The sequence below is a fragment of the Tamandua tetradactyla genome, chromosome 4 (assembly GCF_023851605.1).
Source record: "Tamandua tetradactyla isolate mTamTet1 chromosome 4, mTamTet1.pri, whole genome shotgun sequence".
Classification (NCBI taxonomy): domain Eukaryota; kingdom Metazoa; phylum Chordata; class Mammalia; order Pilosa; family Myrmecophagidae; genus Tamandua; species Tamandua tetradactyla.
In genome coordinates, this window is record NC_135330.1 from 87,391,836 (window position 1) to 87,405,158 (window position 13,323).

Consider the following 13,323-nt stretch of genomic DNA (forward strand, 5'->3'; position numbering starts at 1 on the left):
AACTGCCATGAGTGTCTCAGTTGGCCATGTTTCAAGGTGCCCATTTTCAAACCCCAAGACCAAAAGCTTCTGATAGGCCTACTTCCTGCCTAGTGGGCTACTGCAGACTGAAAGATTAGGGGGAAGTTATCCCTCTGCCAAGAATACAGGTGGATGCAGCAGAGCCTGGCCCAGGAGTTGATCTGCAAAATTGGATTTCTATGTCTCCTTTTGTTCCTACCCAGACAGGTTCCTGAAATGTCATTATTTCCAACTGCCAGAGAAATAGAGCAGACTGAGTGCTAAAATACCTTGCCTTTGTTGTTGCCAAATTGTGCCATCTGTGAAGGCTTGGAATGTGCCATCTTGGGAAGTTGTTTTCCTGGTCCTCTCTCCAAGTCCCTTTGGAATTCTTTTGCACCCCCTGCATGTGACCTTGGCCCTGTTTTGGCTGGGAAATACAAGCACAGTGCCATATAATAGCTGTAACAGAACCCTATAAACAACAAAATCTTAGACAACAGAGGGAAACCAGACTTCTCAACAACTTAATTAATGGCCCAAATAACAAGCACAAAAGTACAAGCCATACTAATCAGCAAGAATATGGCCAGGTAAAGGAAGAAATTTCAAAGAGAGATGTAAAAACTGGAACAACCACTCACAGACATGCAATCAAATCTCCTAAACCATTTCAGAGATGAAAGAAAATGTGTCTTAAAGGATATTAAGAAGACACTGGGTGAGCATGTAAGAAGAATTTGAAAGCCTGGAATAAAATTAACAGAAAGACACAATAGATGAGATTAAACATATTTTAGAGGAAAAGAGCAGCAGTTTTGGACAGACAGAAGAAAGAACTAGTAAGAATTAGTCCTGCAAGGTAGGACATCTGAAATGAAAATGAGAAAAAAGTACATAGAGATAAGAATGAAAAAATTTGAGCAGCATCTCTGGGAATTGAATGATAATATGGAACTCAAAACATACCTGAAATGGGTTTCCCAGAAGAAAAAGAGAGGGGGAAAAGAGGCAGAAAGTACATTCAAGTAAATAATGGCAAAAAATATTCCCAAGTCTTATCAAAGACTTGCATTGAAATACTTGCATTGAAATACAAATGCATTGAAATGCAAACAGAATAAATCCTACTAAACCCACTCTGAGACCCATACTAATCAGAATGTCAACTTGCAGAGATAGAGGATTTTGAAAGCATTAAGAGAAAAGCAATTCATTACATACAACAGAATTGGAATTAAATTAAATGCCAACAGCTCTGTAAATAAACTCACTACTGTTCCCTATTCATGAGACATGACTTCCAATGGCATAAGCCTCTGTAGCACTGTGGGACATGATGTCCAGGGATGATCCTTGCCTTGTCCACATGAGTTGAGAGTGACTGAAAGTGGAAAAAGGAATGGAATAAAATACTGTTTCAGTGGCTAAAACTTTAAAATTGGATTGAGAAATCATTCTGTAGGTTATCTTATGCAAGTTGTAGTCAGATATTTCACACTACCATGGTATGCCATAGTGCAAACCACAGTATTCCTGTAAGCTCTAGGGAGCACCTTTATATTCTATCTAAATCTATGTATAGGTTTGCTTAGAAAGTTTATTTGCTCAGAAAATTAAATCCTCCAGATTGATCATAGGCAAGATAAATCCTGAAACTCATAAGTACCAGTCACTCCAGGAAAATTACCAGAGTAATTCATCTATCCCATAAATCCAATATCCCTTCCCAGTATGAAATAACTATAATGGCCCTTACTCAAGTAGCCATGAAGGATGAAAATAAGTGAGAAGAAAGAGGTGTAATTGAGAAGTTAGAATTCTGTAAATGCTTGTGATTACTGACTCATTATATAGACATTTCTTTATAGAGTATAATGTTTTAGAATAACCAGAAGGAAGTACCTGAAGTTGTGGAACTGAAATCCAGTAGCTCTGATCTCTGAAAATGATTGATAAATATATTGCAAAAAATAGTTGTCTGTGTTTGTATGGGTCAACTTCAGAATGTTTTCTTTTGTTCCACTGAATCTCTTATTATACCCTGTCAATACTACACTGTCTTAGTTAATCTACCTCAATTGTAAGTCTTAAAATTGTATAGATTGCAATACTAGTGGTCAGTAAGAGGGAGGGATAATATGTATGAGATGTTTGGGGTTTTCTTTTATCTTTAAATTTCATTTTCTGGAGTAATGCAAATGTATTAAATATGATCCTGCTGGTGAATACACATCTGTGTGATGAAAATGTGAACCATCTATTTTATACTTTGAATGGCCTTTATGGTGTGTGCAGCTATCTCAGTAAAATATAGGGAAAAAAATTAAGTGCCAATTTCTTTTCAGAAACCATGGAGGTGAGGTGCTACTGGTATGATATATTTAAACTACTGAAAGAGAAAATATTCAACCCAAGAATTCTTCAACTGGCAAAACTCGTCAAAAATGAGGGAGAGTTCAAAAATATTCACTAAAAAACAGAAGTTGGGAGAATTCGTTAGCAAGACCCCTGAACTGCAAGAAATATTAAAAGACATTTATGCCTGTTGAATAGAAAAGACAGAGGAGAGAGGCTTGGAGGAGACTGAGACTTGAAGATCATTAGTAAGGGTCCCTTAGAGGACCAAAAAAAGAGGCAATAGGACATATTGAAGATAAAGGATAAAATAGTTGAAGTATTATCTAAAGAGTAGGAATGTTGTGTATTAATGTTTTGAACTCTCCAATTAAAATTCACAGATTGGTAAAAAGGATAAATGAGTGATCTGTTCTTATGCTATCTGTGATAGACTCACCTTAGACTCCAGGACACAAGTAGAGAAAAGGCTGGAAAACTTATTCCATGCAGGCAGTAACCAAGAAGCAGCAAAGGTATCTATATAATATTAGACAAGATAAACTTTCAGTACAAAAAGTTTATGAGACAAAGAACATTATATATTAACGAAAGAGGCAATACACCAAAAGAAACAAACAATCATAAATGTCATTTGCCTGTAGTAGTTAGGGTTCTATAGAGAAACAGAATCAACAGGGAGCACCACAAATATAAAATTTATAAAAGTGTCTCACATGACCATAGGAACACAGATTCCAAAATCCACAGGGCAGGCTGTGAAGCCAATGATTCCAATGGAGGGTCTGGATGAACTGCACAGGAGAGGTTCACCAGCTGAAGTGGGAAGGGAGCCTGTCTCTTCTGAATCCTCCTTAAAAGGCATCCAGTGATTAGATTAAGCATCACTCATTGCAGACAACACACCCCTTGGATGATTACAGATGAGATCACCTGTGGATGCAGCTGACATTATCATTATTTAATTCTATGAATTTTCCTTATCACAGCAGAGCCTGACCATGACAGTCCACCCCTTGTCAACTTGACTAGGTGAAGGTGCTTAGTTCTATTGCTGTGGACATGAGCCAATGGCATGTGAAACTCATCTGGTGTTAATTACATCCACAGTCAGCTAGGGAGTGTGCCTGCTGCATTGAATGATATTTGATTTAATTGGCTGGTGCTTAAATGACTGACTTAACATAGCACAGCCCAAGCAGCTCAGCATACCTCATCTCAGCACTTGCAGCTTAGCACAGGCCTTTGAAGATGTAGAAAGAAATCACCCCAAGAAAGTTGTTGGAACCCAGAGGCATGGAGAGAAGGCCAGCAGAGATCACCCTGTACCTTCCAACATAAGAAAGAACCTCATTTGAAAATTAGCTGCCTTCCCTCTGAAGAACAAATGAAATAAATCCCCTTTTATTAAAAACCAATCCATCTCTGGTGTGTTGCATTCTGGCAGCTAGCAAACTAGAACAGAATTTGGTACTGGAGAGTGAGGTACTGCTGGAGTTTGCAAATTCCAGATATGCTGGAATGGTTTTTTGGATGGCTAAGGGGAAGATTTTGGAGGAACTGTGAAGAGAATGATGGAGAAGTCCTGGAGTGCTTGAAGAGACTTGGTGTAAACAGAAACACTGCCAATCTGGACAGAGGGGGACACAAAAGGGACAAAATGGAATTTGCAGAGTGAAAACCATGTAAGCTTGGGTCTGAAGCCAAGAAACATGTGCCAGGAGATTGGACCCATCCATACTCATGGAGAGGGTGAGTTTACCCTGAAGAGTAAGGATGAGTTTCCCACCTTTGCAGTGGAAGAGTTGTGCAGCTTCAGGTCTTGGAGAAGGTACAGCATGCTCCTTGGGGGACTGGGAATAGCCTAGCTCAGAAATGTGCCTCAGAAATGGCCCTGATGAGTGGAGAGTGGAGCCAAGGAAAAGGTGGTCTCCTCAATGTTCCCCAAGGTAGATTCAGAAAGAGTCAGGCCACTGCATAGGCCCTTGGAAAGGGTGGGACTGCCACTTTCTAAAGCTGAAGGATAAATGACTTTCAGACCTTGAAATCCAGTGGTGTTTGCCCCGCAGGTTTTCCTTCCAATTTCTACCTAAGGATCTTGTGACTGTCCCTCCTTTTCATATTGGCACCAGATAATCCATTTTGAGATTCATAGGTCCACAGCCAGAAAACAATTTGTACCACTTTAATATCATTTATGGTGAAGCATATAGTTGCCAAGCTGACAAGGGGTGGATGCGTGGTAGTTAAATTCAGTTGTCAACTTGGCTAGGTGAAGGTGCTTAGTTCTATTGCTGTGGACATGAGCCAATGGCATGTGAACCTCAACCAGTTCTTAGCATCTGACCTCTTAAGACTTTCTGTCCAATTTGATCTTTCATACCCCGTGGCTCTCTCAATAGTGAAAGCTTCATTTTTTCCCCATTTGTCAAAGGGAAACATCTATATCTATCCAGCACAATGAGGCTAAAATGTGCACATTTATCTGGGTAACTTCAGAAGGCTTCTTACCTTTCCCTATGGTAATACCACCAGTAGTGATATATAAAGATGTTTATTGAACCCTAGTATATGCTAAGGACTTCATGCATATTATTTGGCATTATTGATCCAATCTATTTGATGAAGAGAAAGAGGTACTTCATATGTAAGTACTTTATTGAAGGTCATGAAATTGGGCAGATTCAGGGCCAAAATTTGAAACCAGGAATCTTAAGATCAAGTACATTTTCTATTACACCAAAGTTACCTTTATGGGTGTTTGCAAAGTTATATGCATGAATAATTGCCCATTTCTATTTGTTGATCATTAAGCATGTGTAGAAGAAAGAGGTATTTACAAAATTTTCAGTTTCTGTATCACAATTGTACTTATCAACAATGGTGGGTTCTCTGATAAATGCACTCAAATGATCAATGCTTGAGACACTACCATTTCAGAAAAAGAAAGGATTTATTACTAACCACAAAGGAGGAGATCAGATGGCCTATTGGCCTAAAATCACTTTCCAAAGCTACAGTAACTCTGATAGATTTATAGTATCCAGAAAATGGGCAGATTTTAGGACAACAGGCACAATGGATTGAGATGTGAAGGTTAGAGATGCTCTAATTGTTAAGCCAGAACAGACTGATTACATGCTTAGTCACAGAACATATGTAAGAAAATGGAAGTCTTAATATGATGAAAGGTGTTTCAAAATGTTATGTATATTGGAAGCCGATAATTTGTTCTAAGTATCACATGTCCATAGCCAGAGGAGAATTATTTACCAGTACAGTCCATCTTATAACTGATGTCTATTAGTCTTTGTGCTTAATACAATTAATGAAATTATTTAAGGCTTTTGTGATATTGTGGTGAAATTAATGTAGTTTGTACATGGAAATAAAATGTCTTTTTGGGATCCAGATGCTTCAGTGTATTGGTTTGAAGTTGTACCCCAGAGAATGCAATGTTCTTTTCATCCATTCTCATAGGTAGAGACATACTGTTGTGTGGGACATTTATGTCAGTTTATTTCAAATAAGATGTGACACAACCATTTCAAGGTGGGTGTTATAGTTTGCTAAAGCTGCTAGAGTGCAATATACCAGAAATGGGTTGTCTTTTACAACGGGATTTACTGTCACAAGTTACAATTCTAAGGCCATGAAAACACCCAAAATAAGGAGCCAAAAAGATGATATTGACTCAGAATAATGGCAGCTGGCACTGGGGTTCTTCCGTAATATGGGAAAGTGCATGGATGGCCATGTCTTCAATCCTCTCCTGTCTTCTGATATCAAATAGCTCTTTCAGCTCCAGAGGGTCTGTCTTGCTTTTTCCTGGGGCATTTTCTGTTCTGGCTTTCTCTCAGTATGTGAGACCTCTTAAAGGATTCCAGTAAAGTAAAACTGAATGGGCAGTAAACAAGCAGGGTCACATCCCCATGGAAACAACCTAAGCAAATGGTTCTACTCAGCATAAGTCTTACTCACAATATTGGATTTTCTGGGGTGACTAACAGTTTCAAACCACCACAGTGGGACTTAATCCTTTTATTGGTGTCTTTGTGAGTAGATAAAAGACAGAAAAAAAGCTCAGATAGCTCAGAGAGCAACATCCAGAGAACTTTATCAAAAGCTGGCAGGAAAATCCCCAGGAGAAACTTATAGAGAAAAATCCTGGGAATGCTAAGAAATTACCCACAGAAGCTGAGAGAGGAGGCAACTTGAATGATGAGCTGAAAGCACTGAAACTCAGAAGTGAAGGATCAGCAGACACTGGTCATGTGCCTTCCTACCTGACAGAGGAACCACAGATGCCAGTGGCCTTTCTTCAGAGAACGTATTTTACTATGGATGCCTTAATTTGGACATTTTCATAGTCTTAGGACTGTAAGTTTACAAACTAACATATCCCATTTTGAAAGTTAACCCATTTCTGATATGTTGAATTCCAGCAGCTTTATCAAACTGAAAAGCAGTCACTAGTGGCTTAAAGTTTAAACCACGTTGGTCAGGTGGGGCAATAATGCTTAGTTCCAGCTCTGTCTAACAGAATAGTTTTAGAATTACAGTGGATTGGTTCTGGGGCTGACTCAGTAGTAAACTTTAGGGGCATTGTTTAGTGACCATAAGGCCATAATGTTGTAAAAGGATAAATGGGTACAAGTGAGTGTCAGTCACAAAGTTTTTCCAACCACAAGATAAAGGCAATATACTTATATAGACACCATAAAAGATCAAGTTATCTGCATCTTTAGTCAGAAATTTCAGGTACTTACCTCTGGTTATTCCAATATACTAGAAAGCAAAATATGTAGATTAGGAAATCATTAATAATTTGTTAAATTTTAACTTCTCATATACAGCTTCTCTCTCTCATTTGATCATTATCACAATCTTGAAGGTTATCTTGCAGATGAACCTTCTACCTTCTTAATGATGAAAAGAGGCATTGATATTATGGGGTAGAGGAATTAAACTGGATGCTCTTACTGGAGAGAATGGTACCTCAGTTTCAGGTTTTTTCTGGTATAGGGACAATCAGAGGTTTAATCTCAAAAAATAAACTTAATGAACATAACATTTAGAAAGTCTTATGTAAGAGCCTTTTGCATTCTTTAGGGTTTTTAGTAACCCTGGTGGTTGGGGCTTGGCATTCTGTGGCAGTTTGCAATATCTGGCTGAATTACTTGGATTACTGAATTTTCTCTCAGCTCTATTTGACGTCTCTTAGCCATTGAAACTTTATTTCCTTTCCCCATTTTGTTCAAGAAAGTATTGCCAATTCCATCATGTCAGGGCTCATTCCTGGGAGTACAAGTTGCTGGGAGACTTATACCACTGCAAGTAATGTCCCATGTTGGGGAGAAAGGTAGTGAGTTTACTTGCTAGATACCGCATCTGAACCACAAAAGAGGTTCTATGGCACTAAGTAAATATAAGCTTAGCTTCACAAATACATAAATAAGTTCCATAAATGCAAGCCTCAAGATTGAGTGTTTGGCTTATTAAATTAGAACCTCTATTGCTTAAGGGAATAGGTGGAATTCCCAAGGTGTTTTTCATTCATATTTCATTTCATATAAATGTTTAATAATTCCATGCTTTTTCTCCAGTCCCTCAAGAACTTGCCAATGCTTTCTTCATTTTCTGCCCAAACTGTCTCAGTTATCACAATAATGTATACAGTATATCAAGAGTTCATGCCTTATTCTAGATTCTATGACAAAGAAAGCTGAATTACATTGTTTAGATAAATTAACAAGACAGGTTAAATTAGAGTATGTGTTAGTGTAAGTTAAAATTTTGGTCAAAATATATACCTCTTCTTTGGCCTCACACAGAACTTAAATTTATAATATAGTCTCAATATAATCCTTTACCTTTCATTCTGGTGTACTTTAGTCCTAATATGATAAGCTTCATTCACATCACTAATTAAAGTCACATCTCCTTTTCACCTTCTTTCACAGTTGCTGTATGTTGGAGTGTTGAATTTCAGGGCGAGAGCATTGTAACTCTGTGTCTCAGGTGCCACACAGCTACCCAAAGTTCCAGGGAACTGCCAGGCTATAGACAAATAGCAAACCATCTCAGGATTTAGAAATAACAAATAAAGCTCAGGAATAAATGTGTTTGCAGTATGCAATTACATTCTAGGCCATAATTTTATCATTAGTATTTTTAAATGAATCTCTTTCAGAAATTTAGAAAATTTGACATTTGGCTTATATTGGGATCATCAAAAACAAAATATCACAGAAGTTTTGTCTTGTCTCGTACTAACCCATTTATCAGGGTTTTGTTAAGTAGAATGAAGAACATGATGTATGCACTTACTTTGCTTCTCTTTTAAAAAGCTCTTATGATGAACATGAACTTTTGACTTGTAACTGACCATGTATAATTTTAGAGAAGCATTAGAAAAAATGTAGTGTAGCTAACAAATAAATTTTCTTGTTTCTGTTAATAATATGTAAACTTTTTTCTAAGAATAAATAAAACCATGACTAACAACATTGTACTGTTTAACTTCGTGCAGATCAGTATCAGGATATAGAATGGACAGGTCTCATTGTTAATTGATGATCATGTTAAGCACACAGTCCTTACTAAGGCCCAGTAACAGGCTGTAACTGTTTCTCAAAAGGAGAGTAGTTATTTGCAGGAAGTGGACCATGTGTCCTATATATGACATTCTTCCTTTTGGAGATTAAAAATCACTTTGCCTTAATAATATCCCAAGATTATGAACAACAATAAATCATATAGGCTATCAAGCCTTAGGCAATATATACAATTGTGTACTTTGAACAAGCATAACCCAGGAATACTTTTTTGTAATTCTAATGCACATTTTATTTAATTATAAATTTTGTCAAGTAGATTTCATTGTTAGTTCTATCCCAAGGCTATTTATATTTCAATAATGATTTGTTCACTATGCTTACCAGTGCAAAGTTAATATTAGAAAAAAATTGTTTATTGGGGAATTATTTCAGAGCAAACATGGCCTTTTCTGCAGCATTTCCTTATTATCTACAATTTCTAATCTCCATGCCCAGTAGAGAGTATTCTAAACCAGTGCCACTCTCCTCCATCTTTCTGCAGCAAATCTTGCCTCATAGCTACCTTTGTTGGTTAGGCCCTGAGAACAGGAAATGGTGAGACAGAATGAATCAATCCTTGTCTGTTTAACATGTGTTATAGCTTAGTTTATATATATATATACACACACACACACACACACACATATATATATGCACAAACTATATATATATGCACCCACAAATATATATATATATATTTGTGTGTGCATGAGCAGGCACCAGGAATCAAACCTGGGTCTCTGACATGGCAAGCAAGAATTCTGCCACTGAGATACAATTACACTGCCCTAGTTTATGTTTTTAAAGATGCAATTTTTGTGGTATACATTATATATTCACATACCATGTGTGCTGGTTTGAAGCTATTATGTAACCCAGAATAAAACATGTTTTAATCTTGATCCAATCTTATGAGGGCAGACATTTCTATTAATCCCAATTCAATGCTTTAGAGCAGAATGTTTTTATTAGATTATATCCACGGAGATGTGATGTCTAATTTTGGATGTCACCTTTTGATTAGATGCAGATGTGAGTCTGCCCATTTCTGGTGGGTCTGAACATTTCCTGGAGTACTTTAAAAGATACTGTGGCACCATAGATACCACAGAGCGGATGAGATGCTTGGAGAAAAGTTGCTTCAGAGCTAACAGAGCCAACATGAGACCCAGACGTTTGGAGGGAGATGCAGGGCCAAGCTGATGTCATGATGTGCCTTCCTACAAGAAACTAAGAAAGCCAAAACACAGAACAAAGTTCTGAAGGAACTAAGTGAAGGACCACTGATGCCAAGTGAGGAACCCACACAGGAAACAGAGGCTGGAAGCAGTGGAACACATGAGTAATAGATCAGCAGTTACCAGCAATGTGCCTTCCCAGCTGAGGTGTTCTGGATGGCATTAACCTATCTTGAATGAAGTAACCTCTTATTCAATTTCCTTTGTAAAAGCCATTCCATTTCTTGTTTATTGCATTCCAGCAGCTTAACAAACCAAAACACCATACAATCATACAAAGTGTTATAACAAGTGATTCACAGTATTAATGTAGATCTGTGCATTCCTCAAAATTGAGTTTTGAGCATTTTCATTACTCCATAAGAAAACAAAAGTAAAAAATAACATTCAAAACAAACAATACCTGATATTCCCTGTTGTTTATTTAGTGTTTATTGCTCACTTTTTCTTATCTGTCCATATGCTAGATAAAGGGATTCAGTCACAAGGTTTTCACAATCACATGATCACATATTAAAATTCTATAGTTATGCAATCATCTTCAGAAATCAAAGCTATTTTATTACAGCTCAACACTTTCAGGGATTTCCCTCTAGCAAATCAAATCCATGAAAAACTGCAAAGGGATAACTATACACTGCATAAGAATAGCTTCTGCCGAAATCTCCAAGCCACTGAGACTTTATTTGGTTTCATTTCTCCTCCCCCTTTTGGTCAAGAAAGATTTCACACTTTCATGAAGCTGAGGTCAAGCTGATCTCCTGGACTCTTGTTCACATTGCTATGGAGATTTACACCATTGGGAGATTTATACCTCATTTAAGGGTGAAGGCAGTGAGTTAGACTGTGGATTTGGTTTTGAGAGAGGCCACAAATGAGGATCTCTGGGGTGAACCTTTAGCATAACGATAAGTAGGTTTTCCTTCTCCTTTGCAAAAATAAGTTTCATATGGCCAAGCTCCAAGATCAAGGGAATGTCCCATCAAATTGGCAGTCACCAGAGATTGTGAGAATATTGGGTCCTCCTCAGGTGGGCAAACTTTAATATTTCCATGTTTTTCCTCAGTCACTCAAAGGGAATTTGCAAATATATATTTAAAATTTTTTATTGTGAAATATAGCATATACAAAAAGCAATAAATTTCAAAGTACATTGAAACAAGTAGGTATAGAAGATATTTCATAGTTTGGTATGGGTCACAGTTCCACAGTTTTAGTTTTTACCTACTAGTTGCTCCAAGATACTGGAGAGTAAAAGAAATACCAGTATAATGATACCACAGTCATACTCATTTATTAATCCTGTTTTCTCTGTTATAACTCCTCCTTCTCATTTCATCCTCCTCCCTAATTTAGGGGTATTTAGGAAGTGCCCATTCTAATGTTTTCATGTTGGGAAGGGCTGTTGACAACATGGTATAGTTGAATGCAACTTGTTGACCTCCTCAGAAAGACTGGCCACTCTGGAATCAAAGAAGCATCTGGCCTAGGAACTCCTTTGGAATTTGTAGGGCTCTGGAAAGTAATCATAGTGCATGAAGAATTTATAGAATCTCAGATAGAGCCTCAGATGTTCTTTAGCATTGACAGAAATAGTTTTGGCTGGGATGTGACAAACCATGGTAAGTAGCAATATCTAGCTGAGGCTTGCATAAGAGTAGCCTCCAGAATAATCTTTCGATTCTGTTGAACACCCTTAGCCATTGATGTAGTATTTTGTTGTAATTATTTACCCCGTTTTCATCAAGAAGATATTGTTGATCCAATAGTTCCAGGGCCAGGCTTATCCTGGGATTCATGTTCTTTGTTGTCAGGCAGAATTTCACCCCTGGATGTTTTGTCCCATGTGGGGGGAGGGTAAAATTTTTACTTGCAGAGCTCAGCCTAGAGAGAGGATGGCCACAGTTTAGCAACAAAAGAGGCCATCTGGAAGAAACTCTTCAGCACAACTATAGTTAGGCTTAAGTTCTCTGCTACATAAATGTTTCAGAAGAACAAGGCTCAAGACCAAGCACATCACCTTTTGACTTGGTGGTCCCTATTATTTGAGACAGAATCAGGTGTTTCCCTCATAAAAACTTTAACAGTTCCATATTTTTTTCTCCCATCCCTCAAGGGACTTTCCCAATGCTTTTAATTTATCTGTTCAATATAGTCTTGGATACATACAGATATTATGTTAAGCTATACAGAATTACCAACCCTTATTCCCATTCTGGTCTCCATGTCTGGTTTTTTTAAATGATGTATCCAGATAGATTGAGTTAGATTATGTGCTACAGAAAATTTAGATTTTGCACAAGAGAAACTTCTCTAACTTTAATCTCATACAGTAAGTGAAGTTCTAAAATATGACAGTGTCCTACTTAACCCTGTATTCTGACTTACCTCAGTCCCTATCAAATTGACTTTGTTCTTATCTCTAGCTGAATGCTGATCTCTTTTTTTTATTCTTTAATAACTGTTGTTTGTGGTAATGCTGACTTTCAAACATGCAGAACTCTTACTCTGAGTCCCAGATGTCACACACTCCTAGTAGAAAATAAAAGGAAAGTTATTCAAAACTTAGAAATATGAGGTAACTTTATAAAATTTACACCCAAACCACAAGCAACCCAAAGCTCCATGCAAATACCAGGTCATGCATATAGAGCACAATATCTCAAAATGTAAAAATAAGAATTTTAGCTCTGGACTAGATATAACTGATATAAAAGCCCACAATCCATGTCCCAATTTCTTATAAGTATTTCCTAATAGATACCATACAATATTCATCCTTTTGTTTCTGGCTTATTTTGTTTCACATAGCCCCCCAGTTCATTCACATGGTTGCATATTTCACAACTTTGTTCCTTTCTGTAATTTGATCATTTGTATACACCACAGTTCCCCATTCTACTTCTCAGTCAATGTAACTTCCATCTATTGGACAACATGTGTTATGTACATTGCCAACAATCCATGTCTGACATTATCCTCACTTAGTTGTACAATCATCAGCACTCTCAAGTTTTGAACAATTTTGAAAGATACAAAGAGAAAAACACACATTCACCTAATATAAAATAAAAAACCTCCCCTATATTTTGTCCTTCACCCCTAATTATTTACCCCTGGTATTGCTG